This window comes from Schistocerca piceifrons, chromosome 4 (assembly GCF_021461385.2).
Source record: "Schistocerca piceifrons isolate TAMUIC-IGC-003096 chromosome 4, iqSchPice1.1, whole genome shotgun sequence".
Classification (NCBI taxonomy): Eukaryota; Metazoa; Arthropoda; class Insecta; order Orthoptera; family Acrididae; genus Schistocerca; species Schistocerca piceifrons.
In genome coordinates this window covers 652,071,176-652,086,162 of record NC_060141.1, presented here as the reverse complement: position 1 = coordinate 652,086,162, position 14,987 = coordinate 652,071,176, and the positions used below count along the sequence as shown (strand labels likewise).

Here is a 14,987-nt window from a genome sequence, read left to right as displayed (position 1 = left end):
ATGATCATTTCTCTCATGCTGGTGCCTTGCTGGTACTGACAGTGGAATAATGCTTCAGAATTGATGGCACGCTAGATTTACGTGAAATATTTCAAACTCCATCTGTCTGGAGCTTCATCATATATAAACCACACATTTCTTCTTAACCGTCTGTCGTATCACAGCAACACTTTCGTGTCTACAATACACCGATAAGAGGCGCTACTCTCCTCGACACGTACGCATCTAGAGAGATCTTGTGCTTCTGTATGGGTGCCGTGGGTAAGATTGGTGCTGCAGGGAGAGTTGGTGTAGAACAATGTGAGAGGGGTCTGTCAATCTCGGACCTTATCCGACGAATGAGAGAATACTCTGCGACGCCCATCCACACAGGGAGAGATGGCCAGTCGTAAGACTAAGTTCTGCACTACGATCGATGTGCTGGAAATATGTAGATAACCTGAATGAGATTTTCACTCTGCAACGGAGTGTGCGCTGATATGAAACTTCCTGGCAGATTAAAACTGTGTGCCCGACCGAGACTCGAACTCGGGACCTTTGCCTTTCGCGGGCAAGTGCTCTACCATCTGAGCTACCGAAGCACGACTCACGCCCGGTACTCACAGCTTTACTTCTGCCAGTATCTTGTCTGCTACCTTCCAAACTTTACAGAAGCTCTCCTGCGGACCTTGCAGAACTAGCATCCCCCAGGCTGTGGCTAAGCCATGACTCCGCAGTATCCTTTGTTTCAGGAGTGCTAGTTCTGCAAGGTTCGCAGGAGAGCTTCTGTAAAGTTTGGAATGTAGGAGACGAGATACTGGCAGAAGTAAAGCTGTGAGTACCGGGCGTGAGTCGTACTTCGGTAGCTCAGATGGTAGAGCACTTGCCCGCGAAAGGCAAAGGTCCCGAGTTCGAGTCTCGGTCGGGCACACAGTTTTAATCTGCCAGGAAGTTTCATGTAGATAACCTAATTGCATCAGTATAGAACGCTGCATTCGCCATCTAATATATTGTAGTTACAGAGTAGTGGAAGGGTGATTTATCAGCGTTGCAGAAATTGGGAAGCATTCTGCTTTGTCACTGGCTGGCGTTGAAATTACGGGACAACCGGTAAAACTGATCCAATTGATCGCGCTATCACGAGCGGTATGTATTACAGTACATAGTTCCGTATCAACAGTATCTTTCCCGTCCTGTCATCAACTGGTATGCTGTTAATTACCGCATAATGATTGTCTGAGATCTCTTAGTTGAGATGGAGAGAGCCTTGGCGGAACGCCGGATATCTGCTACTTGTCACTGTGGAGCTTGGGATTAAATGTAGAGGGCAGCCCCTCAGACAGCAGTCCTCAATGCTGCAGACTCTGCTATCTCCATTTGCTGTTATGTCCTAGAAATGTTTTTTTTTCACCAATAAGGTGACAGTACCTCTTTTTATTTCGACTGCCTCCCTCGTGCTGTGACCGGTACCTTCCGGCGTTGAACAACAGTGTAATAGTAATCATGTACATTACTGAAAAATGAGGAAACAATGGTCATCTAAACATAACACCGAGACATCCCGTACCCCATCGCTGTGGAAGACGTGATTAACTGTATAGGTCACCACCTTCGGATAACAGTTGGAAACGCTCTAAAAAGCTGCAGATTCTTCCAGTTTCCATGCGTTGCGTTGTCTTCCACATTTCTGTCAATGAGACTCATCGCCTCTGTGTTTTATTTCCACCGACCTGTGTTGTGTTACCGGCATAGTTTACAGTTTACACCAAGCGATGTTCAGCTTTCTGTGAGAGCCAAACGATCGAAAAGTGTTAATATCGTTTTAGAACCTGATTCAGAGTTTGAAGTCATGGTAGAAAAACAAAACCAAATTGTATGGCAGTGCACAAAACTGTAGTCATACCCTGTTTCGATGTGTTACATCAAAAAAATAAAAAAATAAAAATAAAAAAATAAAAAATAAAAAAAAGTGTGTTAACCTGCGTATGAAGGACCAATACAGGAACCGTCTCTTGTGATGGATAGTCTGCTGGATATGGTCTTTCTCCAGTACAGTCGACAAAACGTAATGGATCCTGCAACCGACTTCGAGCACTGGCCTCGTTTTCCAACGGGCCGATGCGTGTATATGTAATATACTCTATTTCAACACATAGACGGTATGTGTTTTTTGGATATATCGGAATTGAGAGATGCGGTAAAATCTCGCAGACGGCATTTGGTTTCCATCTAATGGAAGAGACAGAGAGAGAGAGAGAGAGAGAGAGAGAGAGAGAGAGAGAGAGAGAGTCAAATCTTATAGGAGGTTTTATTACAAGAGAGACTCTCACTATTTGTTCTGCAAACCCAGGTGTGATAGAGCTTCACACTGATAAAACGAGACTTACCATAGTGTACAAAAAAGCGCTGTCCTCTTGTTTTATAGCATATTGTTGTCGAACGTAAAATGATTGTGTTCACTCAACATGGAGCCCGTGGTTTGAAACATTATATTCTCTAATGTTATTTCACTTGTTTGCAACGTTTGTAAGTCACACATGCATGACAGTTTATTTATACAAACTGATTTGAACGTGATAGACGCTCTGAGGTAGTGTAATTTGTTCATCAAGTTTAAAGAAATTTCTTAACACAGACTGTTTTTTCTTCGGAGTTTAAATTGTCGCATTTTTCTGTACTCTGATAACGGTTTCGAAATAACGAGAATATTCTGTCGTGATTGGTAAATTTCGCAGCAAACTAGTGGAAGTTTTTTTTCAATTTACAGAGGGTGGATGTGTATTGGGGATGTATAGGCTGACCTCTGAATGTACATGGTGGTGGTGCACTTAGTCGAATGTCGCAAAAAAAAATGTCCTGAAGTTGAAAGTAAAAATTATACTGACTTTGCTGATAAAACTACAGGACATTGGTCTGAGCCTATTTTCGTGGATAGAGGACATTTATTTTCGTCGCACCTATTTTTTCCTTTTTTATAGACGCTTGATTATAAGAGATGTGTTGACATCAAATAAAAGCATTCTCCATCGCAGAACGACAGGCTTGTTGGAGGCCTTGGCCGTGTATAGTCGTGTGTGAGGTCGCCGACGCAGACAGCTGACCCCTACATTTCATATGAATAAGTTGCCTTTCACTTAGCTCCCATTTATAAGTTGGCTGTACATGCTTTTGTCCTGACGAAGGCCAGTCGAGCAAGACGGTCAGCTACATCGACGAGCTAGTGGTACGCCAGAAGGCAGTAAACCACAAAGCAGGGCGCGACGGCAGCAGCTGGACATTTGAAAAAGCGATCTGGAGTGTTCTCCGGAATTTAACTATTGTTCGAGTTGGATACAGTCTTTCTGAGAGCTGCATTTAACAGACTGCATGAAGCGTTCTCTGCTTACCTTCTTTCTATCTGTGACTCATTTTCACAGACTGGTGACAGTATATCAATGCTTCGGAAGTATCTCTTTGTGGACCATCAGCAATAAGACAGAACAGGCCTCTATCCCTACCTACGGTGCGGAGAGGAAGGAAGCGAGGGAGAGGTGAAGTTTGGAAGGGGGGTTAAGATTACCTCCAAGCTGGTTAGTTCATGAGCGCCCATCGGGGAGGACACAGCTGCAACTGCTGCCCTCTGTAATCTTCTGGGGCCAGTTTTTGCGGTGTTCCGGTGTTGCATTTTGTCCCGTTCATTACGAGTGCTGGTTTTCTTCACGACAATTTCATTTTGTAGTTAGAGGAGTAAAGCACTTTTCAACAGCTACAGTAGAGTGTATTAACTTCGGTTACTTGGGCTGCAGCGTGATTGTCAAACAGGCATCTGTTGCAAACTGTGACGTCAAACTGCAATAGATACAGTCTTCAGCTGTATGCTTATAGGTAATACACTTAACTCCTCGATGTCCAACACCAGCATCTCGCCAGCTGAATGTACGAGTATTTCCCACCGAAAAAATTAGTCAGCTTTTTCCCTCCATATTTTACTTTGAGTCCACCTGCCACAAGTTTCGAGTGGTATTGTGAAATTTTTCCCCAGCACAGTAACACCAGTTGTATGTCATCATAAATTTCTAAGCTGTGTTGTGAATTTAATCAGTCCTTGTGTAGCACTACGCATAGAGTTGTGGAATTAGGACCAATCTGCATGGTTAATTACATAATTAGGACTCATATTTTGTTCAGTTTCTCAAATACAGCAACCTAACCTTTCTTTTCTGCATTTGGGCAGTTTCCTTGTATTGGGCGTGCACTTGCTCTTTCTATCCAGCAGGACCAGGATTAGAGTCCTGGAGATGACCGCGCTATTTGTAATTCCACGTGCATTCCAAGTTTCTCTGGTAGTATAATTGTGTTAGAGAGGTGCACTTGTGCTTTCTGTCGAGGTGGACCAGGGTTCAAGTTCTAGAAAGGGCATCGCCATTATTAATTTCACGCCAATTTCGTTTTGGGGTTTTACGTAAGCACATCCCTGGGACAATGAAATTGTCGCCAAAATTCGAAATTCCCGCCAATAGGGTAGGAGGGGCAGAGGGAGTGGGAAGGGTTGGGAGGGTATGGGGACACATGTGCAGGCTGAGAAAAACACATGACGCCATCTGGCTGTGGGTGTGGGGTGGGCGTGGTTGGAGGATAATTAACTGATCAATTTAATTAACATACATATCAATTTGATATCGAAATTGTACCAGTACCCCCAGTACCCTACTCCCTACATTATATACTAGTTTTGTATCATATGTCTTACATATAGAGCAGAGAGGTACAACATGGCCCTTGAAGTAGATCTACATTTTTGAAAAAGAAGTCCTAAATTGCTTTCGACCTGAGCTTCGGATTTTTGCTGCTAGGTCTCGCAAACGTTTTAAAGACAGCAAATGACTACAATAAGATTCATCTTGTTCTAACGACTTCATACTGTCTCAGGACGACACATAAGTTTCCCACTGAAAGGATATTTTTTCCACATAATCGTTGTCGCTAGACCCTTTCTCGTCATTGCAAGCGTCTTGGCCATCGTGTGCACTGTAAATGATATCGTCGTAGGTCAGTACGTGATAGCTACCATCATCAACTTCCCATTCGAACCGGTCTTGAATATTTTCGCTTTCTTCAGCTCCGCAAAATTTTTAATCAGCTATCAGCACAGGCAGTTTGGGTAGAAACTGCCTGCTGTGTGGCTCTTCAGGTGACCTTGTAGACGTCTGAACATACGAACTTATGGCAACTTTTCTACAGGGCACAGATTCTCGTTTTCGGAAGTTTTCATCTTTTATGTGTGCAAGCTTCCACCTTCAATGTCAACAAAAAGTTTTATAATGGCATCACAGTAGTTCTTGTGCCTTCCATCCACCTCGATTTAAGCCACATTAAGAACAACGTGTTAATATGTAGTTGTCCTTGCAAACGGCTCAACAACAGGACGATCTGTGACAAATGTAAGTCGAGGTGTTAATACAAAACAGCAACAATGACGATTGGCCGGGAGGGGAAATCACCGAACTAATCATCCCAGTACCAGAAGAACTTCTATATGACGTACGCGCAAGTTTGTTTGGGGATGCTTTCGGTTAACCGATGTTTTTGTCGATAGGTGTTCTGATATTTAGTGCTCCACTGTATAGACAAACTTATAGATCAGCCAACATATCACATTAAAATAAAGTAAATAACATTAAAAAATTGAAATTATTTGAATAACAAGGATTAAGTAGTTGCGTGATTTAACAAACAGAAAAGGCACTATTTGTGAGGAAAGGGACAGCTGGTGTGAGGACATTGGAGAAATGATTGGCGGGACCGTATGAAATTGAGGAAATATTTTAACATGAATATGAAAATCAGTTTGCGAGCATGAGAAGTACATTTATTGACCAAACCGAACAAATATCTACCTGACAACGTCTCATATTTTCCAGCGTGGAAAAAAGCTTTTGTAACTCTGGTAGTAGGTGCTAGAAGTAAACTGATCTTAAGGGCTTAATAAAGGTTCGGCTTTTACCACTGCAAAATTTTTTGTTCAAAAGTAAGAGATTATTTTGGAATGTAGGCATAAGGTTGGAAGGAAGTGGTAAGAACTGTAATACAGAAGCTAATTACAGTAATTTTTTTCACTAGAAAACTATGTAAAACAGTATTCATTACTAATTTGTTCCTAAATGTTCACAGGAAAACATTTGGCCCCAAGAACAGAAACTGCCAAAGCATCATGAGTATAAGGGGAAATTATGTTGATGAAGGATAATGAAGGCTTAAGCCTAATTTTCGCCAGTATGTTCGACGTCCGATCGCATCAGAGTTAATTATTAAAATACGATTAACGTCCACGCGTGCCTTTGAAAGTGTTCACAAACACGCCCTGTAATCGATCCGCTGCCGCTCTCGACATATAATTGGGTAAACGAAGTGACCGCACAGTGTTAAATGTCGAATGAGCGGATACTGGTAACGAAATTATGTGGGTCGTTTAATTAAAGCGGAGTCCGTTAGAGTTGCGGGTTTCCTGGTGGGCGCGGCGCGTCGGTGTCAGCTGCGGCCGCGGCTGTGGCTGTGGTGGTGAGCAGGCCGGCTGTGGTCGCGACAGAGCGGCTGTGGTCGTGACGACGGCAATGGCGCCGCTGATCGGGAAGGAAGAGCGCGGAATGCGCTCCCTGCTGCCGGAAAGCGCGACGTGGTCCAGGCGACGCCTGCTCATATCCTGCCACCTACAATATGCAGACACAGTCACCAGTTGATTCTTGCTCATACGTCTCTGGTTGGTCTCTAACCGATCTTTATCTCGCTGTGTATGCGGCGGATCACGAGCAAGGAGAAGAAAATCCCGTATTCATGAACTACTGGTCATACTTTTTCCATTCTTTGTAATAGATGACAGTCTGAAACAACCGGTGCTCAGTTTCCAGTCTTACAATATTTCGGACCGATAACAGGTTTACTCATGTTTCACGCACGATCTGTTGCTGACGTATCACCAGATAACTCGTGGTTACTACGCTGCCTGTAGATTTCGTCCAGTATGGTGTTTACATCAATAAGTAATGTAGCAAAGGTGATTACCTCCATGTACCGTTTGCTTCTTTAATACTGTGAGTGTATACTGTGAGTGTTCAAATGGCTCCGAGCACAAGGGACTTAAGATCTGAACTCATCAGTCCCCAAGAACTTAGGATTACTTAAACCTAACTAACCTAAGGACATCACACACATCCATGCCCGAGGCAGGATTCGAACCTGCGACCGTAGTGGTCGCTCGGTTCCAGACTGTAGCGGCTAGAAACGCTCGGCCACACCGGCCGGCATACTGTGAGTGAATTTTGGTATTTTCAAATAGTGACCATTCCCTTCTTTAAGTTCCTCACACTTTTTCAGATGGCCCTGTTCAGAAACCGAAAGGAAATGAACGATTCCGAAATTCTTTCGGAGGTTTTGTTTTGCCGATGATTATTCGCACGTACCTAGTGGAGACGAAGCTTCGCATTGACTGTTAGAATTTATTTAGGGTTCGAAGAACGAGTATAGTGATAACGACATTTCTAGACCTGTAAAGAACCGTAAGGTGGTATTGTTATCAAGTGATTCCGAAAATAACTATGAATGTGAATTTGTTCGAATGAATGACTCCATTTTTCGTAATGATAACAGTGTTTGGTGTGCAACTAACATTCAACCTCACATGCGACCATTGAAGATCATCCTGGCGTTATTGCATTTCCAACGTAGTGTTTGTTACTTTGTAGCCTCTGTAATTAGCCCGACGTCTGGTGAAGACTTGTTTCAAATGTTCTGCAAGGGGTGGTGCACATATCTTGCGCAAACCTCGAGAACACGTAAAACGTTGTCTAGAGCGTTCAAGTGGTCTCGTGTTATTCAAATGACATGGAGAAATTGCGTGGCCTAATTCTGCTAATGAGACAAACGAGGAGAGGTAGAAAGATTCCTGGTCAGCAGACTCTCTAATAACTGCAGCAATACTTTCACGGACTGTGAGCCGCTGTATATTTGAATGAACTCGAACAATAGATTTGGGGAATGTTCAAAGTTCACACTGCGCTGGATACACGTTTGATGGTTGGAGGCCAAAGTTAATTATAATTTTCAGGGGGCTTTCATGGTAAGTTTTTAAACATCCCTTTGTGAACAGCCCTTTACTGTTCTCTCAAGGGTCCTTAATTTGCCTACTGATCGTAGAGAAATGGAGCTTTTCTCGTTGCATCCTGTACATTTCCGAGGCTTTGAGTGAGTAGGTTTGCATGAGGATTCTTTTGCAAACGATTTACGGTCTCTATTTCAAATGATACGTTCCCGTTACGTATGGAGGATGAAACAGCAGCCACTGAAACTATGTCTGCTGCTAAATAACTTTTCAACACCTCTCCACGGAACTATGTATTTGTGATCTGCACCATCTACAGCACACTGAAACATAATGAACGCATTTGTGATGCAGCGCCAGCAATTATTGTTATTTCTCTTCATAACCTAGTCTTACTTCGTTCTATCAAAACGGCCCACAATGTTCATTCTAGAATTATAATCTTTCGATACCAAAGGGCCATTTTTTACGTGTTTCGTATGTTAGCCTACTGAACGTTTAGGCAACTCGTTCCACACCCCTTACGCGAGGTTGGCGGATCTTCATGCGACAGAGAAGCCGCGAGGGTGAATTGGTGTCGAATTTTCTGACAGGTACATCTCTAACGTGCTCAACAAAGGTGCGTGGGTGGCACAGAACTGAGGAGTCGTAGAGAGCGTCTTAGAGGGACCCTCTGCCATTTTATTTGCGCACGTTAATGTTGTACCGCCCCCGTAATCACGCCACAGAAGAGACCAAACCAGGAGTGCTGAAAACCAGAAACACCCTCTGCTGCATCGGATCACGTACAAATTTCGTCAAATGGTTTTCAACGATCCCTAGTCGTTCCACTCTGCACACAGACAAAAACAGCGGTCTCACTACAGTCCAAGAGGGCGTGATCAAATTCAATGGGTTTCAGCCTCGCCATTGTCCTTAGAGTTCCTCATCGCACTGCGAACTATCGTTTTCGACCGTTAAATGTGTTGGAAGAAACTTCCCAAGTGAAGAGGTGGTTTCATTGACGCCTTTCACGCCATTACGTGAGGTGCCGTCCCGTGAGGCCTCTTCCCGACCGTTAAATGTGTTGGAAGAAACTTCCCAAGTGAAGAGGTGGTTTCATTGACGCCCTTCACGCCATTACGTGAGGTGCCGTCCCGTGAGGCCTCTTCCCGACGATTCTGAGCGGCGTTATGTCAGGAATGTCTTCCTCCCCCACTCATTATGTGATTTCAGCGCTGGCTGTCGCGGTTCTGACCTCAATCGCAGAGGCGTTAAAAGAAAGGGTGAAATGATTGCGAGCGAATGTGACAACCTTTCCATCGTGTGACATGTCCACGGTGGCGTTGAACTGCATTGAAATCTGGTGCCTTAAACATCCATGAATTTCTGAACTGTGACCTTTTCTTCGCATGTGTCGACGCCTTGCTGTTAGAAACTTCGCCGAGTTCGAGGGTGACGTCACAGGGCGCCACGGTTTTGGCGCACTGCATGTGAAGAAATCACAGACGTCGGTTGCAGATATCTTCCAGCCACATTTCAAACTTATGCATTGCAATGAGAGACAATTAATGTGTTTCGAAAAAACGATCCATTAATTTTGTTGCGCAGTGTATATGCCAGAGTCCATCAAGTGTAGTGACTGACGAGTAGTGGCGCGGTAGTGTCTTGGTACCTCATAACAGATGTTTACAGTTGGTGAGATATCTGATGTCGTTCTGGCAGGACGACACCTGAACACAGTCCGTATCAAGGTGGATGAGAGGAGCGCTAGCAGTAAGCGGTCATCCGTTATCTTGTTAAAAGATAACGTCACGGGCAGTTCAAAGATAGGTGTGCACATATGTAAACTTTCTGACTCTGTGAGGATGCATGATGTACGACGAGTTTTATTTTGGGATAGTATACGTCATTGTTTCATTGGACTCTACAGTAAAATATCCCACTCACACAAATGGAAACGATCTGGCAGTTGTACGTTAGTCAATGTTATAGTATGAATATGGTTTGTATGTAAGCCGTAACAATAAATCAATAAAACTATGTTTCCTATCTTGACAATGAATTGTTTTTCTGAACCCACAGACTGAACACAACAGATCGCCCGTCTCCAAATCTGACCAAGTCAAACAATTGTGTGGTGTACCGCGTGAAGCACTATACCATCAAAACACTTTCTGTCACCATTTGATAATTACCAACGTAGTCTTTCAAAAGTTCCGACAACAAAACATATACCGTGATTTCAGGCAACGTGGCGTTCTTTTGCAATTAAAAATTCCTTACTGCTATGCGTAAGTTAAAATTCCAAAGTCACCATCTTATTCCATATTGAAGACATGGCCTGGTGAAATCAAATGAACGTTTTTGTAAAGCTCTGTGCGCTATCACTCTTTCATTATAGCCGAGCGGGATACCCGCGCGGTCTGAGGCGCCTTATCACGATCCGTGCGGATCTCCCTGTCGGAGGCTCGAGCCCTCCCTCGGGCATGGGTGTGTGTGTTGTCCACAGCGTAAGTTAGTTTAAATCAGAGCAAGTAGGGTGTAGGCTTAGGGACCGATTACCTCAGCAATTTGGTCCCATAATACCTTACCACAAATTTCCAAATTTATTTCCTTATATCCCACCTCTACATTCGCCTCGTAGCAGCACGTATCAGGAGCATCCATCGTTGCTGGATTTCATCCTAATACCTCGTTGCAGCCGACCCACTAAACCTGCGAAACAGTTGTATCTATGTATCTACTTCTGGCGTGATGATACCCCAGATACAACCATCGCGTCCTCGGGATCTTTCAGCAATACTAATAGTGCTCTAATGTTTACCAAGGAGGCATCAGCTGATTAGATGGCACGAATCGTCCTCTAGGTTAAATCGTGTACAGAACTCCATTATACTACTTCTGGGTCCTCTCATCCCAGTATCAATGTTGTATGTTATCGATCTGGCTTGCACTATCTCCTGAAATATTTTGCACATCGTTGAAATTACCGTATAGGTGACATTCAAGTACCGTTCAACCACGCAGCACCTATTCCTGACGTAATGGGCGAAAACTTCGTCAAACATAATGTTTTTCCATGCTGCAACAAGCATTAACGCAAGGCCTCTGTTCGCATCTAGTGTTAATTATATATCAAGCCGTCCAGTGCTAAATTATATCAATCTCGATGATTCCTCAATTGATGGCTTGAATTTATCTCCAGAATAAACCATCACAGCGTGAGTGGTATTCTGTAAATTCCGGCAGGTAAAAACTGTGTATATGACCAAGACTTCAATACAAAGCCTTGCGTCTTGCAAGCAGTGCTCTTACCGACTGAGCTACCAAGGGTAGACTCAACATTGACTCTCGTACGAATAGCTGTACTTTCTCCAGTACTACTCTCGTACCTTCCAGTCGTTCTACATCTTCATCTACATCTACATGATTACTCTGCAATTCACATTTAAGTGCTTGGCAGAGGGTTCATCGAACCACAATCATACTATCTCCCTACCATTCCACTCCCGAACAGCGCGCGGAAAAAACGAACACCTAAACCTTTCTGTTCGAGCTCTGATTTCTCTTATTTTATTTTGATGATGATTCCTACCTATGTAGGTTGGGCTCAACAAAATATTTTCGCATTCGGAAGAGAAAGTTGGTGACTGAAATTTCGTAAATAGATCTCGCCGCGACGAAAAACGTCTTTGCTTTAATGACTTCCATCCCAACTCGCGTATCATATCTGCCACACTCTCTCCCCTATTACGTGATAATACAAAATGAGCGGCCCTTTTTTGCACCCTTTCGATGTCCTCCGTCAATCCCACCTGGTAAGGATCCCACACCGCGCAGCAATATTCTAACAGAGGACGAACGAGTGTAGTGTAAGCTGTCTCTTTAGTGGACTCGTTGCATCTTCTAAGTGTCCTGCCAATGAAACGCAACCTTTGGCTCGCCTTCCCCACATTATTATCTATGTGGTCTTTCCAACTGAAGTTGTTCGTAATTTTTACACCCAGGTACTTAGCTGAATTGACAGCCTTGAGAATTGTACTATTTATCGAGTAATCGAATTCCAACGGATTTCTTTTGGAACTCATGTGGATCACCTCACACTTTTCGTTACTTAGCGTCAACTGCCACCTGCCACACCATACAGCAATCTTTTCTAAATCGCTTTGCAACTCATGCCGGTCTTCGGATGACCTTACTAGACGGTAAATTACAGCATCATCTGCGAACAACCGAAGAGAACTGCTCAGATTGTCACCCAGGTCATTTATATAGATCAGGAACAACAGAGGTCCCAGGACGCTTCCCTGGGGAACATCTGATATCATTTCAGTTTTACTCGATGATTTGCCGTGTATTACTACGAACTGCGACATTCCTCACAGGAAATCACGAATCCAGTCGCACTACTGAGACAATACCCCATAGGCCCGCAGCTTGATTAGAAGTCGCTTGTGATGAACGGTGTCAAAAGTTTTCCGGAAATTTAGAAATACGGAATCAACTTGAGATCCCCTGTCGATAGCGGCCATTATTTCGTGCGAATAAAGAGCTAGCTGCGTTGCACAAGAACGATGTTTTCTGAAACCTTGCTGCAAAACCTTCTGCACTGTCGTTCCTTCCACTATTGTTAGTTTAGGTGAGTTTCTGTATAGTTTTGGAAGGTAGGAGACATGCGCTGGAGGAAGAAAAAGTTGTGAGGATCAGTCGGGAGATGCGCCTAGATAGCTTAATTTGTAAGAGAATTGCCTGCAAAAGTCAGGCTTCCCATCACAATTCCTGGCCCAACACACATTTTAACTTACCTCTGTTTCGCGAATGTAGCAGGAAATGACATGCCGAAGTTCATATACATACTGCCATTATGTGAAGTGTAAGCCGATGCTAGTTAATGATGATGATGATGATGATGATGGTGATGATGATGATGATGTTTGGTTTGTGGGGCGCTCAACTGCGCGGTTATCAGCGCCCATACAAATTCCCAACCTTTGCTCAGTCCAATCTCGCCACTTTTATGAATGATGACGAAAGGATGAGGACAACACAAACGCCCAATCATCTCGAGGTAGGTGAAAATCCCTGGCCCCGCCGGGAATTGAACCCAGGATCTCGTGCCAGAGAAGTGAGAAAGCGACTGCGAGACCACGAGCTGCGGACAATAGAAGATGAGACGTTTTAAATTTAGTATATGAGTTTGAAGAGACAATCCATCTTCATAACGATTCTAGAAAAATATGTGTTATCCATAACTGAATACTCACTGAATATAATGAAAATGCTTTAAACATGCCTGGGACATAATTATATGAAAGGGAGTATTGGAAAGGCGTCGTAATTAACCTTTAGAATGTCCTAAAACCCAAATTATCCCTACCTAAGGATTAGCTATACCCCCCTAAATAAGTCCTCAGTATAGATATTCATGTAGGTCATTCCGCACAAGTTCAGTGCCCTCAATTAAGGGCAGAGATTTGTCACGTGGCTGCACACTTCCTCACTATCGCGCCACGCTGTCAAACGGGGAAGAGAGGGGAAAAGGCGAAAAAGCCGCATTTTGATACGAATGCAATCCCGCAAGGAACACTGAAACCCTTGAATGTGGCTCCGTTTCGTATTTCACGACAACATAGACCACAACCAAACAAAAATTTTCAGTATTATTTAATTACTTTTGTCACGCTGAAAACATAATAAAATTATATCTGGTACAAACTGTCATCACACAGACAGACGCAGGCAGTTTTACAGATTTTTTTTCACTTTGGTTGCCATGTAATAACAAGTTAGTTAGTTTCATAATCGAAATAATTCTTTCACGCAGATATCTTTTTCCAGGCATCGGATCGCGTTTGCAGCCTCAGACTGGAGACGTGAAAGCTCTACCGTAGAAAAACAATGTAGAACTCACTGGCACTTTTATCGTGAAAGAATTTGTATTTTAAACGGGAAACGCATTGCAGATTGCTGTGGCCCCTGTGCACATACAGAGGAGCACTTCAGCTGAAACGGCAAACGGTCTCGAAGAAAGCTCAAAAACAGATGTAAGACTGGCAGTACCCTGAAAACGTTTAGACAACTCTTCCAGTAATTCTTTCAGTGCCACAATGAATTCTTCAGAATTCAAGTTTTCGTTAAGGCCAGACCAGGAAAATGGACGGCTTTTTTATTGTGTCAGAAGTGATTTTCATTCAAGGGCAGCCCCACCAACTAAGTTGTTTCTCATCTTGAAACATCTTACTGCGAGTTGTAGGGCCCACTTGAAGCGAAAGAAGTGCAATGCATCCTGGATGTTCTAATTCCTGATTTCCTTTTCCCTCCAGAAACTCAATACCATCTTATTTTCCATAACACTTACTACCAAAGGGTGAGGGGCGGGAAATTACTTTATACAAAAAAAAAAAGAAAAAAAGTTCGTAAATTTTTGTTAACTTATATTAACAACAACATTTTAAAATACTGAACTATAAGTAGGGTCCGGAACCAGAATATATCTTTTAGCACAACTTAAGCAGTGCCAACGCAATTCCTGTAATGTACTCACAGAGAGGAGGGATTCCTGATGACCCCCACAGAAAAAAAACCCCACAGAAAAAAGTTAATAAAAGTCAGATTTCGTTTACTTTCGTTTAGTTTAATTTACAAAACACATTTTAAAGGTATATAAGTGATAAGAAGAGTCCAAAACTTGAAAACAGGAATATGACGTTCGTTGTGAAAACTCAGATTTGCTACTAAGACAAATTCTTTGGCTGCGTTTTAGAGAAAAAATTCACAACAGTTTCTGAATCTCTTGTAAGAAATAATTAACAACAGAAAAATGTTTTAGAAAATTTAAATTGTGTAGTACATGATTAGATGACAATACTTGCAAAAAATGTGGGCATAAAGTCCCTCTTTCTGCTTGATATTGCGAGGGTTAAATAAAAAAATCGTTCAGGGCATCTTGCTG

The 14,987-nt window shown here is 43.1% G+C and overlaps 1 protein-coding gene across 1 annotated transcript in view; it reads right to left on the bottom strand.

Moving 5' to 3' along the window:
- The window catches only part of LOC124795312 (glutamate receptor 1-like), a 1,309,547-nt gene that overhangs the window by 1,070,498 nt on the left and 224,062 nt on the right, over positions 1-14,987 (bottom strand). The window lies entirely within an intron of this gene.